The sequence below is a fragment of the Triturus cristatus genome, chromosome 4_2, assembly GCF_964204655.1.
Source record: "Triturus cristatus chromosome 4_2, aTriCri1.1, whole genome shotgun sequence".
NCBI classification, from domain to species: Eukaryota; Metazoa; Chordata; class Amphibia; order Caudata; family Salamandridae; genus Triturus; species Triturus cristatus.
This window is the reverse complement of record NC_140586.1, coordinates 391,568,457-391,594,135: the sequence shown is the minus strand read 5'-3', so window position 1 is coordinate 391,594,135 and position 25,679 is coordinate 391,568,457.

The window sequence follows — 25,679 nt, the reverse complement described above, 5'->3', positions numbered from 1 at the left end:
GCACCGGAACCGGCTCTTTAGGATTCCAAACGTATGCTCAATGACGCAGCGTGTAGATCTGTGTGCCCTGTTGTATCTCCTCTCACTTGCATTGGCTGGATCCAGATACGGGGATGAAGTCCCGCAATGCATAGGCACTGTCAGCTGCAGGGATAGACACAATAGGTAAGTCAATGTCCCCACCCTCCGGTGATGTAGTGGATGTATGGATGTGTGCCATGTATTTACCTAGCAGGTATCCCTCCCCAAACTCTCCAGCACTCAGACGTCTGTGTATTCCACTGTGTCTGAAGATGAAAGAGTCATGTGTACTGCCAGGGTATTTGGGTACAATGTCATTGATGATATACTTTGCGTTGCACACAATCTGTATATTCAGGGAATGGTAGCATTTACGGTTTCTGTAGACATATTCAGTTGCTGATGGGGGTGTGATGGCCACATGGGTCCCATCGATGCAGCCAATGACGTGGGGGAAACGTGCAATCTGGTAGAAGTCAAGTTTTGTTTGCTGTAATGCCTGTTGGGTGGTGGGGAAGTATATGTGATATGATAGCCTCTGTAGCATTGCATCTAGAAAGGCAAGGAAAAAGCGCAAAAGGGCACTCTGTGGCACCCCGCCAACCTCAGCTATGACCCCTTGAAAACTCCCTGACGCCAGGAGGTGCAGGGAGCACAGGACCTGCACATGTGTGGGAATTGTTTGTGTCCTGCGTGTAGGGTGTTCCAAATAGGGTTTCAGCTTCTTAATTAGGTCCAATATGGTCTGTGGGTGCAGCCTGTACTTGTCATGGATATCCTCTTCAGTGCGCTGGAACACAGTGATGCGCAGCCTGAATATATGTTCCTGTCTCATTCTCCCCTGTGCAAGAGCCCGTATACGCAGCCTCCTGGCTATCACAAACAGTGCTGCCATTGTGGAAGGTTCTGTTGCATTGTGGGGTGGTTTAAGTACCTTGCACCTGTTTACCACCTGCATGCACTTGGTGTTAATTGCGATTTCTTATTTTGCGAATTTCGTTATTTCGCAATTAGCGATTTTTTAATACATGTGCTTGCGATTTCTTAGTTTGCGATATCCTTTTTGCGAATTTTGCTAATTGAGAATATCGCAAATTTGGAAATCGCACAGTTATTCGCAATTTTGGAGTTTCGCAGCCTAAGAAATCGCAAATTTAGCGATTTCTTATTTTGCACTGGAAATGTGAGTCATACATATGAAATAGCGAACTTTTAATCGCAACCGCTGTTTTTTGCGAATCGCAGCGTTTGCGACTAAAATTTGGTTTCATACATATGCCCCTTACTCAGTAGGAAATGCTTTCAGTTTTTTACTTTGATTCCATTAAGAAGGTATTCAGATATGTCACACATTTGCCATAAATTCTGAATGTTAGCACTCTAGTTGATCATTAGATCACTGTAGTAAAGGAGCTACTGCTCACCACGGAAGTCTGCTGCTGGTATTAAAAGTGCATGTTTCAGTCTGCATATCAGAATTTTTTAATGAAATAGAAGAGGATTTGAGAAGTCACTCAAAATGTGCCCTAATTTTTCTTTCTGCAGCACTAATCATACTTTCTATGGCGAAATGAACACCCTCATTGTGTTCCTTTTTAAATTAAATGTTTTAAGTGTTACCAGTTTATTCCAATCAAGATGGCTTCAGGTGTGCCATACTTTTGTCATAAGTAAGACAGTAAGCGCTCTAGTTGTTCCTAAGAACACTCTGGGACATTCTGTCATTGGGCTATGCTTGGGCTACATCTGGGTGATATTTGGGCTACATTTGGGCTCTTTTGTCTCTGGTGGCCATCTTGGGAGATCTATTTGTTATGAAGTTTCCTAATTTCCTCATTTACTGCAGTCTCCTCAGTGGGAACACTTTCAGTTTTTTATTTTGGTTCCATCAAGAAGGCATTCAGATGTGTCACACATTTGCCATAAATTCTGAATGTTAGCACTCTAGTTGCTCATTAGATCACTGTAGTAAAACTACTGCTCACCAGGGAAGTCTGCTGCTGGTATTCAAAGTGCATGTTTCAGTCTGCATGTCAGAATTTGTTTATGAAATAGAAGAGGATTTGAGAAGTCAAAATGTTCCCTAATTTTTCTTTCTGCAGAACTAATCATAATTTCAATGGCAAAATGAACCCCCTCATTTTGTTCCTTTGTAAATTAAATGTTTTAAGTGTTACCACTTTATTCCAATCAAGATGGCTTCAGGAGTGCCATACTTTTGTCATAAGTAAGACTGTTAGCGCTCTAGTTGTTCGTTAGAACACTCTGGGACATTCTGTCATTGGGCTATACTTGGGCTACATCTGGGTGATATTTGGGCTACATTTGAGCTCTTTTGTCTCTGGTGGCCATCTTGGGAGATTTATTTGTTATGAAGTTTCCTAATTTCCTCATTTACTGCAGTCTCCTCAGTAGGAAATACTTTCAGTTTTTTACTTTGGTTCCATCAAGAAGGCATTCAGATGTGTCACACATTTGCCATAAAATCTGAATGTTAGCACTCTAGTTGCTCATTAGATCACTGTAGTAAAGCTACTGCTCACCAGGGAAGTCTGCTGCTGGTATTTAAAGTGCATGTTTCAGTCTTCATGTCAGAATTCTTTTATGAAATAGAAGAGGATTTGAGAAGTCAAAATGTGCCCTCTTTTTTCTTTCTGCAGCACTAATCATAATTTCTATGGCAAAATGAACCCCCTCATTTTGTTCCTTTGTAAATTAAATGTTTTAAGTGTTACCACTTTATTCGAATCAAGATGGCTTCAGGTGTGCCATACGTTTGTCATAAGTAAGACTGTTAGCACTCTAGTTGTTCGTTAGAATACTCTGGGACATTCTGTCATTGGGCTATACTTGGGCTACATCTGGGTGATATTTGGGCTACATTTGGGCTCTTTTGTCTCTGGTGGCCATTTTGGGAGACTTATTTGTTATGATGTTTCCTAATTTCCTCATTTACTACAGTCTCCTCAGTAGGAAATACTTTCAGTTTTTTACTTTGATTCCATCAAGAAGGCTTTCAGATGTGTCACACATTTGCCATAAATTCTGAATGTTAGCACTCTAGTTGCTCATTAGATCACTGTAGTAAAGCTACTGCTCACCAGTGAAGTCTGCTGCTGGTATTCAAAGTGCATGTTTCAGTCTGCATGTCAGAATTTTTTTATGAAATAGAAGAGGATTTGAGAAGTTAAAATGCGCCCTAATTTTTCTTTCTGCAGCACTAATCATAATTTCTATGGCAAAATGAACCCCCTCATTTTGTTCCTTTATAAATTAAATGTTTTAAGTGTTACCACTTTATTCCAATCAAGATGGCTTCAGGTGTGCCATACTTTTGTCATAAGTAAGACTGTTAGCGCTCGAGTTGTTCGTTAGAACACTCTGGGACATTCTGTCATTGGGCTATACTTGGGCTACATCTGGGTGATATTTGGGCTACATTTGGGCTCTTTTGTCTCTGGTGGCCATTTTGGGAGACTTATTTGTTATGATGTTTCCTAATTTCTTCATTTACTACAGTCTCCTCAGAAGGAAATACTTTCAGTTTTTTACTTTGATTCCATCAAGAAGGCATTTAGATGTGTCACACATTTGCCATAAATTCAGAATGTTAGCACTCTAGTTGCTTATTAGATCACTGTAGTAAAGCTACTGCTCACCAGGGAAGTCTGCTGCTGGTATTAAAAGTGCATGTTTCAGTCTGCATATCAGAATTTTTTAATGAAATAGAAGAGGATTTGAGAAGTCACTCAAAATGTGCCCTAATTTTTCTTTCTGCAGCACTAATCATACTTTCTATGGCAAAATGAACCCCCTCATTGTGTTCCTTTTTCAATTAAATGTTTTAAGAGTTACCACTTTATTCCAACCAAGATGGCTTCAGGTGTGCCATACGTTTGTCATAAGTAGGACTGTTAGCGCTCTAGTTGTTCTTTAGAACACTCTGGGAAGCTGCAGTAGAACACAAAGGAATCAACTGACAGTCTCTGCCCTTGTTGGATGTACATGTTTTACTGAGAATGTCAGACTTCATTCTCACATGACTGAGAAAGATAATGTGAATTTACAGAAAATATGCTCTCAGTTTAGCTTATAGATCACCTTCCAAACCTCTGTGGGAAATGCATGAGAAAATATTTTTCTCTCAAACATGATTCATGATATCACAGCAGAAGGCTTTTTCACATGGTAAAATCACCTTAGAACACACCACAATTCCTAAAATGAGTATGGTACCATCAACAAATGATTTATAATGTAACTAAAGTCTTAAAACTTTCTATTAACTGCAATGCTTTTTAATGAGGTGCATTCATGTATATTGGTCCCAAGATGGCTGCCAACACTTCTTGGATGAAGTGCTGACAGCCAATCAGATCTCACGATGAGATGTGTGGTTAGGCTCCGCCCAGATATATATATGATTTTACTTTTGATTTTCACAGGAACTACTGAACGGATTTACACCATTTAAGCAAAAGGCACGAGTCTGAACTGAGGACTACCTCTTTGCCAAATTTGGTGTGATTCTGTTGAGCACTTCGGGCTGTAGCTGCGTCAACAGGTCCTATGGGAAAATGCATGGGGAAAACGCGTTTTGGGACTCCCCTTTTTTCTCGACCCCGCTTGACGAATCACCGTGAAATTTTTAGGATAGGAGCGGACCGGAGCTGCCCAAAAGTTTGGAAACTTTCGCGAAGATTCATCAATCGACGCCAACGTTATTCCAAATAGAATGTTGCGGATTTCCTATGGAAAATAGGTCCTAACTATAACTACCTACTGGCGACTGCCAGTAGGTAATATATATATTTATATATATATATATATATATAAAAAGTTTCTTCAAATGACGATGCACACTCAGGAGTCCATTGCATCCACAGGTATTTATATATCATGTATTCCGTAATCATACATAATGTGGTCGACTGGGAGACGTTCGTACACAAGTGTTCGAGCGTACTTCCGGGTTGACGGGGACGCGGTAACTTTGGTCTTTACTTTCTTAAATTATGGGCTAGCATGCGGGGAACTAGGAAAACTTGAATACTGATTCATGGTAGCGGAAGCTTTCGCACCTTGTTCCGATACAGTTTCAAGTACACAGGGATCAAAAGAAGCGGAGAACTACAACCGCAATTTTCTTTCAAATCGTGACGTGTATAATCTATGGTAAAGTACACATAACTCTGTGTGTTTTATACACGGTTTTTCCAATATGGATGAGGAAGATGCAAGGCGAAGAGAAGCACAAACTTTATTTGCCAGAGCACCGGGAAGAGGCATAAAGAAGGTTACAATGGCAGACAAATCGGAGGGGAGTCTGATTAATACTAAACTCAGAAGATACGAAAAATTGAAAAAACAAGAAACCTCTAAGTGGTGGGAGGCAATCTCCCTACAAGACTACATGGAGAAAGACATGGTATCACGAGGATTGCGCATTTATATTACTCCTTCACATGATTCACCCAACCCCAAGATGCTTGATGATTGGGCAGCAAACTCAGCGGCCATCTCGAAAAATATGTTAGGCATACTGGTGAAGAATGCATGGGAAGATCGGGAAGCCATCATGAAGGAACTTCAACAGCTAGATGAAGAATTTAACAACAGCACTGAACAAGAGAACATCAAAAAATTCAAAGACGAATTGAAAGACAAATTGAAGAAATATGAGGATGATATAAAGTTCCGGAAACAAAGGAAACTTCACAGGGACTGTGGTGACTATGAGAGCGGCCGTATTTTGACATACAGCCCTAAATACGACCATCTATATAGTCAGGAAGGAGTTCGTGCAGATGAAATCATCACTGATGAAGTTCCAACAACTATACAAGATCATGGCCTGATTAGCGATACAGACACTGATGTGTCAGCAACAACTACAAGCAGTACCTCTGATGTAGAAATCACCTCCAAACCAGCGACTTTTTTAGACGAGTTTCGGGTGTTGAGAACACGTCGACAAAAGGAACAGTCACAATCAACACCCCAGTCATACCAAACAGAGAGAGGACGAAGCCGGGGGAGAGGAAGAACAAGAGGCAGGGGCGCTCAAAGAAGAAACACCTCAAACAACAACAGAGGAAACGGAAGGAGAGAGCCAGTGGGAACCAGACGTGGAGGCTACCGAGGAGCAAAGTGAACATGGATATGTCAATGGTAAATCGTACTATCATTAATTTATCATCGAGAACACTGATTCAAAGCGAGAAAACCACACTATGTTTAGGACTTACGTTCTGTCCCACTGAACTGTTTAATTACACTAACACTAGAGTAGACATTTTTAAATTTATTCGTAAATTAAAATTAAAAAAATGGCACTCTATATTTAACAAAGAGCGACCCACAACCATGACGGACATATGTGATGAAGCTAGTAATCTTCCCATGTTGACTGTAGGTGATGCAAATATGTTACAAACTGTGTACAATTTGGGTGACATAGAAACGAATAATGAAGATGAGGTATGTTCACAATATACCAACACAAATAGAGCAGCATGTACCCCTTTTAAACCCAAATCTGTATTTTGCCCGGTTCTACCCCATGACTCACTAGATACTTTTCATGAAGTTGTAAACAGAGAACTGAACAAACAGAAATACAGAGCAGTTAAATATAAGAACGTTAAATTTAACTTAACTAGACAACAAAGAGATGTCATCACCACATTAGCCAAAGACACTAATGTGATCATTAGACCATCAGACAAAGGTGGCAACATCGTGCTTTGGGGTAGGCAGATGTACATTGAAGAGGCTTGCAAACAACTCAATGATAGCAACTTTTATGTTGTCAGCAATACTACAGAATACAACCAAACCATTACTGACACATGGCAAAAACTGGCTCTATGGCAAGAAACTGGTCTACTGACTTGGCCAGAGTACTGTTTTCTCAAAAAGGACTATCCTAAACTACCCATAATATACTTGCTACCTAAAGTCCATAAAGATGCAAATAAACCACCAGGCAGACCCATTGTTTCTTCGATAGGAAGCGTGAATGAAAATATATCCAAGTATATTGATTTTTTTCTGAGAGAATATGTCACACTTCTCCCTTCCTACACTAAAGACACGAAAGATTTTCTTAACAAAATCGAAAATGTAAAATGGGCCAAGGAGTATCTTTTGATCACAATGGATGTAAGTTCACTCTATACAATTATAAACCATGACCAAGGTATAGAGGCTTGTTTTCATTTCTTACAACAACGGGATATATGCTATCTTGAACATACAAACATGATTATTGAAATGTTGAGAATATGCCTTACTAACAATATTTTTATGTTTGATGGTGACCTCTACAAACAAGTACGCGGTACCACTATGGGTTCTTGTTTTTCACCGAGTTTTGCTAATTTATTTTTAGGCAAATGGGAGGAAGAAATCCGCAAGGACGATAATCTCAAATCTGAATTTAACTTAGTAGTGATGTGGATCAGGTACATTGATGACCTGTTTGTCATCTGGAAGGGTACGGAATTAGAAGCACATATCTTCATTGAGAAACTTAATTCTAACCCATACAACATTTCACTGACTTTCAACATCAGCAAAGAAAAGTTGGATTTTCTTGACACTCTTATTGTAGTGGAAGAAGGCAAGCTAGTCAGCAGTCTCCACAGAAAAGAAACAGCTGGGAACAGTCTCCTTCATGCCCTCAGTGCTCACCCGGAAGCTCTCAAATGGAGCATCCCTTTCGGGGAATTACTGAGGGCAAGGAGGAACTGTAGTACTGAAGACTTGTATTTACATGAACAGGAGAAAATGCTTGCTAGGTTCAGAGAACGGGGCTACCCAGAATGGGCTCTTAACAGAGCAATTGATAAAATCAAGGATACCACGAGATCAAGTACCCTGGAAACCAAACAACCAATAGTGAGTGAAGAAGTTGAAACCAGAGTAATCACTACATTCAATCATGATTCTGAAAAGATTAAGAAAATAGTAGTTGACAACTGGAAAATCTTAAAAACTGACAGCGTGATAGGTCCCAATATAGGAGACAGACCCCTGATCACGTATCGGAGAGGCAAAAGCCTAAAGGATATCTTAGTTAAAGGGGACATTACTGAAATTCCTGAAAAGAACCAAAACCTCAAAGGCTTCTACCCATGCGGGCACTGTAGGGCGTGTAAATCAAGCCACATGGTGAAAGAGTTTGGGGTCCCAGGGACAAAACACAACAGAAAGATAGAGCAATTCCTAACATGCAGCACTAACTTCATAATATATGTTCTAGAATGCCCTTGCAAATTAAGATATGTGGGGAGCACAACCTGCATGGTTAAGAAACGAGTGCAGGAACATCTACGGGCTATTACTAATAAAGATCAGCATTACCCCGTAGCTCGTCATTTCGAAGCAAAACATCAATCAAACAACTCCCTTCTGAGATTTTTTGCCATTGAACAGGTCAACACAAGTAAGAGGGGCGGAAACAGAGAGGCAGCCCTTAGAAAGAAGGAATCCAGATGGATTATAGAATTAGAAACCAGATTCCCGGGGGGGCATAATCTCGATGAAGAACTAGCAAGTCATCTACATGAAGATTAAACCCCCCCCCCCCCTCTTGGCTACAAACTGTGTCAAATATGAAATTGTATGTACAGAATTTTTGTGATAAATGTATTGATTACTTCATATTTATATTGTAAATAATGTGTTTTTAACTACGTTTTTTCTTGTTGAATTTTAGGAGGAAAGGAAGGGACCCTTCACGGGCACTTGCGGGCACAACTTCACGGGCACCCTACCCTTTTCCTTCGTCAGAATCATCTGGGCACTCACCATCAAAGAGAAGTAAAAACACATTAGATTATGTACAGCACTTTTTCTGATACTATTTTGTATGATTATATGCACTTACCTGGAATTTATTAACTTGAACCACGTCTAAAGGCCTGGATCAAAGCCACTGTGGCGTTTAATTTCTATACGGTCCATCTCACTTTCCTTTCCCTAATAACAAGTCAGTTTTTGTAGGGCACTTGCCTTTTCAAGCCATGCTTATACTTCACCAACGTTAAATAATTTGGACACTAGATCGCACATGTTTTAGTATGGCCGAATAAGCTGTCTAATCATAGGATGCATTCCATCTGTTCTGCTACAATAGCCTGTAAGCACAACACTGGTAATAACTTACCAAGAAACAAACTGAGTCTTGTATTATTTTGGACACTTGTCGCATTATACATATATTTTTTTATTTTTTGGTTGTAAACTTTATTGACAACTGACAATGACAACACGAGTTCACACAGCTGTCAGTATTGGTTTTAGATGTTTTCGGCTGATGGGTTACTTTGCAATTTTCTGCACTTGCAGTTCGCGAGTACAACACACATATTTGTTTACTGTGCAATCGAACCAACCTTATAGCACTGATGTATGATTATCTTGTTATATTGCAATGTTTAACATCACCAGTTTTCAAACGACCACATTATGTATGATTACGGAATACATGATATATTAATGCCGAAACCAATCTTCTGTCGTTCTATAGACTTGCAAACCTAAGAAACAGGGATGTATTTAATTATATGTAAACTAGTGCAAGATGGATGCCAATTAATGTGGCGAGAGTGTATACCTGACAGGAAGTGCCTTTTCTATGTTGCTTGTTAATATATACACGTCATGAACTTCTTATGAGATCGTGTGATCAAGACACTCTGTGTGTCGAAACGCGTAGCGATTGTTTGAAATAAATACCTGTGGATGCAATGGACTCCTGAGTGTGCATCGTCATTTGAAGAAACTTTTTGATACTTATTTACCGGCTTGGGTTTCTGCCGGTCGACGCATCACCTGGCGAAGGGACTGATCCCGGAAGGACCCGTATTTCTCTAGGTATATATATAATATAATATGTACCAAATCCTACGAAAGGAGAGTCGACGCCGTGTCGTTCAGCTAATTCTCTTTATTGTCAGCTGGTGATGTTAGACGCGTTTCGCCTGTCCTGCAGGCTTGCTCACTAACATTGCAATAAAGTTTTACCTTCAATTTAACTGAAAAATATGCCGTGTCACGTGAAAACTACAAAGTAATGGAGGGTGAAAACAGACTCGTAGTTTGTATTACATTGAAGGCATTAATTACAAATTGCTTAAATTATATATCATTTCATTCACAATTATTCATCACATAGTGTGTCGTTACTTTACACAGATATATATACTTGCCCGTGCAATTTATACAACTGTATTTAAATTTTGTCCATCTATTACTATGCTTGTTTTACGTTGAATTACAGACTGGGTGGTTTCAAATCCATTAAACCATAAGTGAACAGACCTAGCTATTTATAGTAAGACTCAAATCAGAATTACTACAACTGGTCTTATATCTTTGTGCATATTTTTGCCTTTCTACCTTGTGGGTCCGGCCCCAGTGGGCTATAATCGCCTGTGGCGACAAAATAATTAATAATATCTTCAAACAGTCAGGTGACCTGTTGTGCCCTATTCCCAATCTTGAAGTAACAAAGCACACAGCTAGTCAAATGCACATGGATTCAGCCCTAGTGGGCTTTTGACCAAATCATACAATGAAAGAAGGGACAGTTGATATAACAGCTACCCACAATGCCTTTTGGTTGATCATTCTTACCCTCCTACTACTGGTGTGAACATAATAAAAGCAAAACAGTTAAAAATAGGAACTCGAGGAAAATTACAGATACGTATGGAGATCCTCCTCCATATTTAACCCCATCGGGGCTTTAGTATTCAATTTGATAATATAGCTGGATTCCAGCTTGTGAAGTGTTTTTTGGCGATCACCTCCCCTCCTATTTATTGGAACAGCATCGATAACAAAATATGACAACCCTTTGACATCACTGTTGTGGCAACTTGCAAAATGGCGAGCAACTGGATAGGATTTATCTGCATTCTTAATAGCTCGTAGATGCTGCAACACTCGCTTGTGGACTTGAAGAATTGTACTGCCTACGTACTTCAGCCCACAGGGACATTGAAGCACGTAGACAGCAAATTCCGTTTCGCAGGAAAATTGACCTTTGATTTTCTGTTCTTTCTTAGTGAACCCAGGAATGTAGCTAGAGGTATTCTTACCAAAGGTACACGCCTTGCACTTGGTGCACTTCAGAAACCCATCTTTTTTCACTAGCCATGATTTACCTGAGTTAGCCTGAGTTTTGTTAGTTAGCATATTGCTAACTAGAGCTTGCTTAAGAGATCTGGCTCTTCTAATAGCAATGAGGGGCCTCCGTGGCAATAATTTCTTTAGAATTGGATCATTATAAATGATATGCCAAAGTTTCTGCAGGATTTGTCTCAGCTCTTTTTGTTGGTTGTTAAATGTCATAATCATCCTGCATTGTGAATTATCACTATTTTTGTTCTTATTTTTATTTTTATTTTTGTGGTTGTTCTTGTTCTTACTAGGGTTAAAAAGTATTTCTTCCCTAGTTTTTAGAGTGGCCTTCCTCATTGCTTCTTGAATGCACTCTTGAGAGTATCCTCTCACGGAGAATCTCCTCTCGAGGCATTCCAATTCTGCATCCAAGTCTTGCTTGGTGCTGCAATTTCTCATTGCTCTAAGACATTCCCCATAGGGGATACTCCTGACTAGGTTGGCTGGATGGAAACTTGGAGCATGAAGTAACGTGTTTCCATCTGTGGGTTTGCGGAACAGCTTGGTATGCAGCTGCCCTTGATGTATGTAGACTGTCAGATCTAAAAAATTCACTTCTGAACTGCTAATGGTGCTGGTAAACTTCAAATTCAATTGGTTAATTTGTAGCTTGTTGACAAAGTCCTGAGCACTGTTCACATCTCCTTTCCAAATAATAAATAGGTCGTCGATAAATCGACTCCACAAAATTATATTTTCTTGTTGTTCTCGGTGAAAAAGGGATTGGATTACCTGCTCCTCCCACCAGCCCATATGCAAATTAGCATAGCTGGGGGCGAAGCAGGTACCCATTGCTGTCCCATATATATATATATATATATATATATATATATATATATATATATATATATATATATATATATTTTGAAGCTCAGTTCCGTCATTAATTACGCCTTCAGCACTCTGGAACGGGTGCGGCTGAACGTGGCGGCGGGTCCACGGATTAATAACAGCTCATACTTCCTTTATCAGAAAAAGAAAGTGCCGCACTCTCGGGTGATTTAATGTTGATTTATTTCCTCAAAAAAAGCGAAAGCGGGACGCGTCTCGGTTTACGCCTTTCTCGACCGCTATACTCGCTACAATTTTAGCTCCGCCATTTTATTTTGCAGTCGCGTTTGTGTGATGACGTCTATTTGATAGACATAGAAAACAGACATATATTCAATGTCGATAATCTATTTCGGCCGCCATTTATAAGTGGTCTATCATGATTAAAGAAACAACTATTTACAATTCACAAATGATGTATCATGTACACAATTAGGCCCTGAATGGGCAATTTTGATACAATCTAAATCATAGTCAGTGTTAATTCATCATACTGTAATTTCAAATATTCATAGTTATCTCTGTGAGTGATTAAGCCCTTGATGGGCATTGACATTTCATAATCATATAAATCAAACTCAAAATAACAGAACAAAAGAGACATAATTAACACATATCATTCATATATATATTTCATTAGTGGACATTTGGCTCAATACTACTTAAACTTTTCAACCTAGATGGATGGCTAGCTCTTCCTCAGCATTAAGGCCTCCTGGGGTCTTTGTCTGGAGATCGACTATATATCTCGCCTCCAATCTCCGTAAACGGAGCTCTCTGTTGCCTCCTCACTCATTAGATGCAACATGATCAATGCAAAAGAATTTTAACAGGTTTTTATTGCTTGAGTGGAGTTTGGCACAGTGCCTGGCCACAGGGTACGTTGGATCTTTCTTTTCAATAGCCCTGGCATGTTCAAGAATTCGTTTTTTAGTTGGATTGATTGTACTTCCTATGTACATTAAATTGCATGGACATGTCAGAACGTAGACACAGAATGGTGTATTACATGTGAGAAATGTATTGATTTTTCTCTGTATGTTTGATCCTGGTAATTTATATTATATATATATATATATATATATATATATATATATATATATATATATATATATTTCCCTGAAAAAACCATAGGTTTCACACACGTTATAGTTAGGAATTAGCATTTAAAAAACCTTGCAAATTCACTGAAAAAACCACAGGTTTCACACATGTTATAGTTAGCAGGACATTTCACTCGTGAAAAACCAATGAAATTCCCCCGTTATAGTTAGTGCAGGCAACTATAACTCACGCAACCGCAATCCTCTGCTGATGACGTCAGATATTACATCACTGTATTTAGACACTTATTTACCCATGTCTTCTTCCATTCATTTTTAGCTATACATATATTACAAATATTTTTTTTTCAGAAAAACACATATGTCATCAGTGATGTAATATCTGACGTCATCAGCAGAGGATTGCGGTCGCGTGACCTCTTCTGAGAGTGAGCCTAGCAGCACCATCATCAGACAGAGAAGGAGGAAACAAAAGGATTCTTTTGTGTGGGAGTATTTTACTTTTCCAGAGGGGCAGAAAAAGGTCAATGCTCCATTGGTCACTTGCACACTTTGTGACCGTGTTTTATCTAGAGGAAATCCAAGGAAGAAGTATTCCTTTGGAAATCACTCTATGATGAGACACATTAGGGATAAACATCCCAGGACCTTTGCTCGACATACTGAAGAAAACTCTTCAGTAAGTCACCGGAGCCCAACCTCAGAAGCTCAGCCGAGTACATCATCGGCAGCTCAGCTGAGCCCTTCCTCTGAGGTGGGAGCATCACCTTCTTCAGCTCCTCTGGACATTAACCCTCGATTTCAGAGGGTTTCAATGAGGTGTACAACGTGTTGTGGTCTTATTGTTTTTGGGGAGACCAGTGTTTCCCTTATTAACAATAAGTTAGACCAGCACGTTTGTAGATGTTCATAATATTCCCATTCTTTCTTTCCTCTATCCCTGTATTAACACAACGGCTCTTTTAAGAGCCAACCTTACCTCACAATTTTTTTTATTTTTTTTTAATCTCTCCTTTTTGAAAAAAAAATTTTGCCGTGCGCGCACGGTACGCGTAGTCGCGGAATCGATACGCGAAGTTCGCGGAATTTTTCAGTTTACGCCGTGCGCGTACGCTACGCGCATTCCGCGATTTTTCAAAAAAATATTATAATTAATTTTTGCACTTGGGGGTCCTTCTGGGACCCCCTGACAAAGGCTAGGGGGTCAGGAACTGTCCACCCTGCCCCCTTTTCACGTTCTCCACCTTTGTTTTTCACCCCCTCAGACTGCGAGAGACAAAATAGCGGCCGACACTTCCTGGTTTCGACCGATTCGAATGTTTACTAAGATCTAACAACCAATCAGAATCGCGCTCGCGCACGGCGGCGTGCGCGTACGGTAAGCTTACGGTACGCGCTCGGAGCGCGCCTATAGATATATATATTGATTTAAATGCTATTTTCTCAGGAAATACTGAACAGATTTACACGAGACCTTCAAAAGGCACATCCCTGACCTGAGGACTACCTCTCTGCCAAATTTCAAGTAATTCTGTTCAGCCGTTCGGGCTCTAGCTCGGACTAAAGGTCCTATGGAAAAATGCATGGGGAAAACGCGTTTTGGGACCCCCCCTTTTTCTCAGCCCCCGCTTGATGAATCCCCCCGAGACTTTCAGGGAAGGAGTGGAGCGGAGCGCCCCACCTATTTTGAGAATTTCGCGAGGATTCGTCAATCGGCGCCAAAGTTATTCCAAATAGAATGTTGCGGATTTCCTATGGAAACACGGTCCTAACTATAACTATCTACTGGCGACCGCCAGTAGATAATATATATACATATATATATATATATATATATATATATATATATATATATATATACATAAAACAAAGTCTCTCTCATTCGAAAGAATTGAGCCGCACTCACCACAAAGACAATTATTTATCACAAATTTTAGCGCTGGCAATCCTTCCTGATGCATTTCGGTCACACTGACCTTCTTCAAAGGGGAAGCCATAAGCATCACAGGCTGGCAAACACACCAACAACCACAGTTGCTCTATATATATCAAAGTCGATACCTGAGTATTAATACACTTACACACCCATCACCCGTATATATCCCTTGCATACCACTCCCGAAAATGTATTTTGATATTTTTAAATCACTTTTAAATTGTATTATTTAAAAAAATATTTGCCTTAATAATAAATGAATTACAAATGTAATACTCAGGTATCACAGTTGATACCTGTGTTTTAGTACACTTCTCCACCCCCATTACCCCTATTTCCCTTGCATCCTGCTCCTAAAACTATATTTTAATATTCTTTTTAATTCATTTGCAATAATAATTTTAAAAATGTTTGCATTATTATTAAATGGATTACAAATTTAATACTAAGGTATCACCGATGATACCTGTGTATTAATACACTTCCCCACCCATTGCCCCTATATACCTTGCATCCCGCTCAGACAACTATATTTTGATATTTTTTAATTAATTTGCAAAAATTATTTTAAAGATATTTTCCTTATAAATAAATGAATTATAAATGTAATACTCAATTATCATAGTTTATATCCGAGTATTAATGCACTTCCCTACTCAGTACCCCTATATCCCGCACATCCCAATCATAAACCTTTATTTTGATATTTTAAAATTAATTTGCATAACAACTTTAACAATATTTGAATTATTACTAAAAGAATTAAAAAGTTAGTACTCAGTTATCACCAGGGATACCTGATTATTAACACACTTCCCAACCTATTACCCCTATATCCCTTGCATTCCACTGTGGCTGTATAGATGACTGAGTGGGCACTTGAGACACTGTATTGTTCTGTGAATTGGTATGTAAGTGGTTTTGTGGATAAGTGAATGGCTGTGTGAGTGGCTGTATGGGTGAATGAGTAGCTCTGTTAGAAGCTGTATGGGTTAGTGAGTGGCTCTGTAAGTGGCTGTATAGGTGAGGGAGTGGTTGTGTGAGTGACTGTGTGGGTGTATGAATGGGTATGTGATTGGTTGTATGGGTTTGGGGTGAGTGTGAGAGAGACTGTATGGATCTGTGGGTGGCTGTGTGAGTGGCTGTATGGGAGATTGAGTAGTTGTGTTTGTGGCTGTGAGAGTAAGTGAGTGTGTGTGTCAGTAGTTGTATGAATCTAGGAATAGGTATGTGAGTAGTTGTGTGGGTGGGTGAGTGGGTGTATGAGATGTTGTATGGAGTGTGAGTGGGTGTGTGAGTGGTTCTGTGGATGATATCATCAGAGATGTCATTTGAGATTTAATTAATGATGTCCCTCTCACTCGAAAGAATTGAGCCACGCTCACCACAAAGACAATTATTTATTAAAAATGTCAGCACTGGTAATCCTTCCTGATGCATTTCGGTCACATTGACCTTTTTCAAAGGGGAAGCCATAAGCATCACAGGCTGGCAAACACACCAACAACCACAGTTGTTCTCGTTTATAGTTTATGCCCTCTGGTGGATGCCCCAATGGGCCACCTACTCAAGCATGCTGGTACTTGTGGTGCAATGTCATTCAAATATAACCATCCAGTGGGAGATGCAAATATTTTACCGCATTCTCCAGTCCCCGTGGCTCCCTTGCAAACCATTTTCAAGCTGCTGGAGTCCTGCCAAAGCAATCGTTGGTGGCAACCTACTGCCCTAACTACTTTTGCAATCTTCAAAACACGGGTTGAATTTCGGCCAATCTTGGTGCTCTTTTTCGGCGGTGAGTAGCTCACGGCGGGACCAAGCTGTTAAATGTAACAAAGTCTCTCTCATTCAAAAGAATTGAACCACACTAACAACAAAGACAATTATTTATTTCAAATTGTTAGCGCTGGCAATCCTTCCTGATGCATTTCAGTCACATTGACCTTTTTCAAAGGGGAAGCCATAAGCATCACAGGCTGGGAAACACACCAATAACCACAGTTGCTTTATATACATCAAAGTCGATACCTGAGTATTACTGCACTTAAACACCCATCACCCGTATAACCTTTGCATACCACTCCTAATGTTTTTTGATATTTTTAAATCACATTTAAATTGTAATATTTAAAAAAAAATATGTGCCTTATTAATAAATGAATTACAAATGAAATACTCAGGTATCACAGTTGATACCAGAGTTTTAGTACACTTCTCCATCCATTACCCCATATCCCTTGCATCCTGCTCCTAAAACTTTATTTAAATTATTTTAAATTAATTTGCAATAATAATTTTAAAAATCTTTGCATTATTATTAAATGGATTACAAATGTAATACTAAGATATCACTGATGATACCTGAGTATTAATACACTTCCCCACACATTTCCCCTATATACCTTGCATCCCGCTCAGAAAACTTTATTTTGATATTTTTAAATTAATTTGCAATAATTATTTTAAAGATGTTTGCCTTATTAATAAATTAATTACAAAAGTAATATTCAATTATCATAGTTCATATATGAGTATTAATGCACTCCCCTACTCAGTACCCCTATATCCCTTGCATCCCACTAATAAACCTTTATTTTGATATTTTTAAATTCATTTGCAAAACGACTTTAAAATATTTGAATTATTACTAAAAGGATTAAAATGTTAGTACTCAGGTATCACAAGGTATACCTTATTATTAATACACTTCCCAACCCATTACCCCTATATCCCTTGCATCCCACTGTGGCTGTATAGATGACTGAGTGGGCACGTGAGAGATCGTGTTGTTGTGTGAATTGGTATGTAAGTGGTTTTGTGGAAAAGTGAATGGATGTGTGAGTGGCTGTATGGGTGAATGAGTAGCTCTTTTAGAAGTTGTATGGGTGAGGGAGTGGCTATGTGAGTGGCTGTATGGGTGAGTGAGTGGTTGTGTGAGTGACTGTGTGGGTGTATGAATGGGTACGTGAGTGGTTGTATAGGTTTGGGGGGGTGTGTGAGAGCCTGTATGGATCTGTGAGTGGGTGTGTGAGTGGCTGTATGGGTGAGTGAATGGTTGTGTGAGTGGCTGTATGAGTGAGTGAGTGTGTGTCAGTAGTTGTATGAATCTATGAATAGGTATGTGAGTAGTTGTGCGGGTGGGTGAGTAGGTGTATGAGATGTTTTATGGAGTGTGAGTGGGTATGTGAGTGGTTCTGTGGACGATGTTATCAGAGATGTCATTTGAGATTTAATTAATGATGTCATCAGTAATGTCACTGACCATGTCATGAGTGATGTAATGTGTGAGATCATAAGCAGTGCATTTTAGAGGAGCAAGTTATATTTAGCTTAGGTAACTATAACTGCTGAATTTCAATGATTTTGTATGAGTGAAATCTAAGTCTTACTACAGCGTCCCAGTAACCTTTGGTTTTTTTTCAGTGAATTTCCAAGGTTTTTCAAGTTCTATTTCCTAGCCATACCATTCTTGTAACCTTTGGTTTTCAATATTTAAATATAAACACATAAAATGTTTCCTACAAAATTGCCCATTCTGACATATACTTACCAATATACTTACCAAAAAATGTGTGTTAAAGGAATGCATGGTAGAGGCATGTGTGGTAAAAGAATGCATGGTAAAGGCATATGGACGTTAAAGCAAGAGTTGTAAAAACATATGTGCGGTAACTGTACCGTGTGGTAAATTGTCTTTCCCCTCCTGGATTCCAGGTCTTCTTGTTTTTAAGTCTTTGATCAGGATGCTCAGGTAAAGGATATGTGGTGTATTTTTATCACTATTTCTTGCCTTGCTCCATCATAATATGAATCAATGGAGTCGACTCATTTCTGGATGTTGACACCTGATTTTGGATCTGCAGTTTATGTCCTCGTAATCTGTTTGCATTGCTTGTATGACAACCTTTATCAAGACTGTGTTCAGTTGGATTTTAGTAGTTACACTGTCGATTCCATGGCATGTTGATCTGAATGGTTAGTGCTGTTGTGATGGTGCCTGCTTGACAGTTGTAACCTGATGTTTTCTAGATTCCGTGAGGTGCTCCTTGGAGTCAGCATAAGGGAATGAGGGCCAGATGAAATTCCTATTCACTTTTTAGCAACCCTACATGAGAATATGAAAGCTAGAATTAGGTATGGGGCAAGAAACTCACCAATGAGATTGCAATCTCTCGAGGCATAAGGCAAGGCTGTGTATTGGCACCCACACTTTTCATACTCTACATTAACAAGCTAAGCCCCTACTTATCCACTGTCACACCTGATGTCTCTAAGGCTAATGGTTAACTTCTCTTATGCACACGAGTAAAGGAATTTCTGATTCTAAGTCTTGGCAATTACAGGAAAGGCTTGCTGTGCAATTAAAGATAGTTTATTCATTGGGTTGATTATAAAACTCTTATCTGTGTGAGTCTTAAATTGGTGATACTGATCAGATGATTTTGTCCTTCTGATAGATATATTGTTGCCTAAACTGAGTTTTTGGCTCAGTTCTTCAAGATTTGTTTTCACACCAGTGGGTGACGCAAGTGAACTTATTTTAATTCACCAGCACTGAATGTGAAAAACAGCTTATTTTAGCCCAGTATATAACTGAGGTGGTGTCAATGCTTTTGGATTACTAACAGGGAGCAATGGTAATCCAAATGATCACTCATTAACAATTTACACACTCAAGATCAATAGAAATAGAATATGCATTTCAACATATTTATTTTACAATATTTATTTTAACATACCAGGGCCTGGTGCACATAATATGGTTAAAATCACAAAAGATAAGAAGAAATAGCGAAGCTTTTTAATAACAGTGAAAACAGGGACAAAATCGTAATATCAAAATGTATAGATTTTGCACCCCCACTGTGCTATCTCTCAGCGCTATGCTAGTTCTATCAGCCTAATGAATGATAAGCCTGAGTTTCGGAGGTGGTGCGCATACCCGGACAACAGGGTTTGTTATCTTTTGGAATACCTTTTCAGCTACAATTTGATGAAAAGTGTCAGACTGCACTGTCGAAGATGACAGCCTCCGTGGTCTAAGATGGTGACCTCTATTACCTAGGATGGAATAGGGGACAAAGGTAAACAAGCTCGTCAGGCTAACAAAAATAGAGACTGTAGCTAAAATGGAATCTGTACTTTATGTGTTTAAGAACCTAAAACTAAAAGAAAGAAGCCTAAAAGCAGTGATTAAAATAATATACGTATGGCGTCATAAGTTTGATGACATTCCTGGAATCATTTCTAAGCTAAAATGTCACTATATTATCACTTAATGTCTTTTTGGTTGACCTTGCTTATCAGTCATATTCATGATACATTTACAAAATAAAAGCACATGCCACAAACCTGCATTTGAAGAAATATCAATTCATCACTTGTTACATGTTCAATAATACATGTCTTCAAACTGAAATGAAAAAAGGTGTTTCTGGGCTGGAAGACATGATCCTTACAACAATATGTGCTGCTCCTGACAGCCCCTGTGAGATATAAGCCTCTCATATCAGACACATATAAGATGACAGAAGCTCGGACCTGTGCACAAACCCTTTCTATGGCTGTCCTTATGTATCTCAATTGCTGAATCTGGGACCTGCTTTTTGTGGGTCCCTACTGAGTGCATGCTGGATTTCTATTATTGCTTTCTAAGAAGCTGTCATGCTGCCTCCATGCTGTTGTTATTTAGTAGTGTCCCTTGGGCCGTGACTCCTGTTAAGCTTTCAACTAGGTATAGTTAGGTTTATGCGTGCAATACATCTCTTCTCTGAGCTCTAAATGCTGTTCTTTTCAGCCCTCTTGCATTATCACCTTTACTTCATCAGGGCTGCACTCTATTTTTTCTACTCCAGTTCGTTAGATTCATTTTCTGTTTTATAAACCTGTAGCAATGTTCATCTTTTGCAATAAAGCTCTCACAGTTCTATCGCTTTTATACTAAGTGTATGTTTTAATATTTGTAGCTGTGTTTTAGCTAACCTCTACTGTGAATACAATAAACCTGTTACTTTTTTTGTTTGAATTTTATTTAGTGTGAACTCGATCCACAGGTATTACAGCGCATTACATGAGCACTCGTTACATTACACAAGGTCACATTCATGTTTTTTAGGCTTAGTGACTTGCCCATAATCACAGAATTTTGAGCCTATGCGAGACTCGAACATCCCCTAGCGACTTTGCCACATAAGTATGTGACTGTACTAGGTCGAGATGCAGACGTTTTGCCATTCTGCTCCGTTTGACTAAGATTGAAGCCTTTATTTAGCAACAACTGTGAAGTAGCCTATAAAAAAGCGTTTTTGATTTGATTGAGTGTAGAGACCTGGCGTACTGTAAAGAGTAGAGACAGATAATTACATATGTATGATGCTTCATTGCTGAAATGTGGCAATTTAGAGTAAGCCACAGGCAAAGCAGCAAATTAGGTAGATGTAATTGTGGGGAACAATGTTTACACTTTTTCCACTCAGTTTGTGAATAATTATGCTTGAGTAGAGTTTTTCGCTAACGAAGTTCATTAGACAAGTTGCCCACATTAGTCTTTGTACAGTATGTACCTTTGGCAATACAGAAAATCCTTTGTGCACCTGCAGCTGTTCATGGAAAAATGTAAAACCATTCAAAGTGTGCTCGATATCAGGTTCCAGTACACATAACATGATATCAGGAGATATGATCAGGGTTTTGTTTTAATGTTGTTGTCATGCAGATATTCAGTCCACTAGGAACATGGAGCTGTGTCCCTCATCACAATACATTGTAGTGCTCCCTAGTATTATACTTCATTATTCTTGTACTAGCTACTAGAAGTATTTGGAGTGTCTTATCATAAAAGCTGGGTTAGTACCAATGTAGCATTTCTGTCCTAGGGATAGTACACACTGAGAATTATTATCTATCATACAACACATGAACCCAAGCATCAGGAAGAGAAACATAAGGAGGAAGCAAGATATTGTTATAACTCATGCTAACGTCATACTGTTATTATCACAATTTGGAGATGTAGAAACAGAGGTGGTTGTTTCATGAATGAGGAGAAGACCCTGTCCTGAAAACAAGGGAAATGCGGATGGCTGGGCAGTGCTACGGTTACCCTCACTTCACTGCCAAATTGTTAACTGCCTCGAAATGATTTTTGTACCTATACCAAAGCAGGGCTAATGGTGTGGGTACCAAAATGAAGGCATGGTGGGGTTAAGTGTGAGAGAGGGGGATGGCTGATAAAGTAAATGGCTGCCCCACTTTTACTCTGCGGCATCCTCTTTCTCCTGGCATTTTGCTTGCCTAGTATTGACAGATCTTAACGATAGCCTTGACATTTGAATGAAAATATAAGGAAGTTAACAAACTATACTGTCCAGTGTTGATTTTTCCAAAGCCAGCCTCATCTAAGACTTATATATAAAGGGGTAAACCCAATGGTACTGGGACCTGGGTAGCTATCAGTAAAATATATAGAGTGGTCCCAGCCAACAGTATTTAGACAACACATAAAAACACAAAATTAACAACACTGTATGACAATGATAGACAGCAAGTGTTATTTAATCACAATGCTTCATTCAAAAAATACATTAATACGTATAACAATGTTTAATTTCAGACATGCTAAGTGCCCAGAAGGACAGGGAAAGAAAAAGGAAAGGATTTGGGTGATTTTCGTGAGGATAAAGAAGTGTAAAGGAAATCGTGTCCGCAAATAATGCCAAGTTCAAATGACCAAGGTAATCAATTATGGCCTAATTATTTCTCCAAAAATACATATAATGTTCATATAAATCAGTGGCTAGACCATCCAAAGGGAACACAGTCACAGAGTCTATGTTATTCCAAAAGGCTAGCACAAGGGACAGAGTGTCGACGTTTCGACCCCAAGGTACAGCGTAGGTCGTTTAACACCTTACATGGGGGTCTTCCTCAGGACTGTGATAAGGGAAAGGGCACCTAAAATTTAAAATGAGACACTAATTATGAAACAAGATAAAAGCAAAAGATATCCTAATTAATATAAAGTCCAAAAAAGGGTTCATTGATTTACCATAATGAGTCCTGCATTGAGGACTATGAAGTAAACAAATCGGGTGCACTGGCTCCAAAGGCTAGAGAGCGACATCAACACCTCAAAAGATAAGGTGTGATGTATAAGCCCAAATGCATAGTTAAGGGCAAATAAATAAGTTGAATTAAAGTAGTAGTAGGGCAGTAGTACAAAGATGAAAGAACTTACGCACAACGTGGAAAGCTTCCAGCGTCTCCCTTCCAAATCTTAACCATATTATTAATCAAATTCCTGCCCAAATTCGTCGGCTAGGAACCATCCAGTATCCAATTCTGAAAGGGTTAAAAACGGAGTATATGGTGATTTAAGGCGCACCGGGCACCATATTGCTCACCGGCGATCACACAAGCCTCAAAAATAGCGGTGCTGATTCTGAAATAGAGGAAAACAGTGAGAACCGAGATTTAGTATTTATATACGGTTCCGGTAGAGCCGAGAACTAAGCAAAAGGCGTAAGCAGGCGTGAGTTTGTTCAAAAAAGGGATTAGTATTTATCTGCAACTCCGGTGGAGTCAGAATCTCGGCCAAAGGGAGTTCATCGCAAAGGGTTATTATACGGATGGGCAAGCTTGAATTTGTTCAAAACGCTTAGTATTTATATAGATCTACGGTGGAAAAAGGCTTACCGCTACGCTCTGTTAGCAGGATGCTGGCAGAGTGAAGGGAAGCAAGCAGGCTGCTCGTCTTCCGTTATGTAGACGTGCTCGGCAACAAACGTCATGTACTGACGTGACGCGCGCAGAAGCTAAATGCTGCCCACACAGCATCATAAACAGAAACAATAGACTCACTACAATCCCTTCTAATTGCGATTGGAAACTTATTGTAAAATGGAAAAAATGAATCATGAAAATACGATTGGGAACTTATTATTAAATAGAAAAATAAAATGAATCATTTGAGCGAGTGGGCCTCGGAAAAGGGTAAATTGTAGAATTCCATATAGGAATCGATTGCATTGACCAATGGATCAATACACATAATCCATACAGTATATAACTGAAATTATCATCATTGTCAAACTTCTCCTGAGTCAGAATAAACACGTTAATAAAATCAAAAGAACATATAAGTGCATTACTGAAATCATGAGAACACATACGTTTAAGAACAAGACATCATATGATTTGACATATATCGTGACACTTATTCTTGGAGATGCAGAATAACCAACCTCACCCTTTTTAAAGCAGAATAATCACAGTAGACCACCAACAAGGTACGTAGATTGGCTATAAATATGTGGTACACAGTTTGTGGTGGGGAATAGTAATAAACAGTAATTGATAAGGATAACAAGTCCATCCTTATTCAGATGTTAGACATGCTAACTGAGCATTGCTAGAGTCAAGTTCATTTAACCCATTTGTTTCAGAGTCAAGGCGTGTCATCCATTTGCATTCCCTTAAATTAGGAATGGGTACAATGTTCCCGCCTCTAGGTCCAAGCCTGGCCTTCTCAAGTACTATCCATTGGAGATCTTCAGCAGTGTGGGCAGCAGTTTTGAAACGTTCGACTAATGGAGCCCCTTGAACCTCGCACCGTATTCTACTGCAGTGTTGCAGTTTTCGGGCTTTGATTTTCTGCTGAGTCTGACCCACATAGAGGAGTCCACATGGGCAAATGATTCCATAGATCACATTGTTTGTATTACAATTAATAAATGACTGTAGCTCTATCTGATGGTGTTTGTATGTACATTTCTTTGTTTGTATTGTCATTGTACAGGCCTTACACTGACCACATTTGTGGTGTCCCAAAATCACTGGTAAGTTCCAGAGAGTGCGTATCGACGGTGTTTCTGGATTTTCAAGAAAAGAATGAACTACATGGTCTTTTACGCTTTTTGCTCTTTTGAATGAATGCATGGGTGGGTTGGGTTGTTCAATATCATCAGATATGAGTGGCCAATGTCTGTTGATCACCTTCTTAACAGCATTACTTTGAGTACTGAAAGTATTCACACAGATCATCCTCTCCAGACTGACATCTCTCTTGTCTTTAACAGCCAATAAGGTCTCGTGGGGGCTATACCAAGCTCTCTTTTGTGCTCTTTTCACCAAGCGGCGTGGATAACCTCTTTCAAGAAGGCGTTGACTTAGGTCATCAGATTCCATCATGTAGTCTGTTTTCCTAGAACAGTTCCTACGCATGCGCAGGAACTGTCCCACAGGTAAATTGTCCCTCAGACCACTAGCTTGGTGACTGCTATACTGCAAGAGTGAATTCCGCTCTGCAGGCTTACGGTATAGTGTAGTATCGAGTTTATTGTCTTGGTGAAAGATTGTAATGTCCAAAAAGTCAATCCTGTTCTTATCTGACTGCATCGTGAATTGGATATCTTTGTTCTGCATATTAAGCCAGCAGTGGAACTGGGCTAGATCCTCAGCTGTGCCAGTCCATATCATGAGCACATCATCTATATATCTTCGCCATTCTGTCACTTTGTCATGGTAAGGGTTATTCAGACTATAGATGAAGGAGAGTTCGAAATCGTCCAGGTCCGGTGCAAATGATGCCCCCATGGCGACTCCTTTTGTCTGCAAATAGAAGCTCCCCTGAAAAA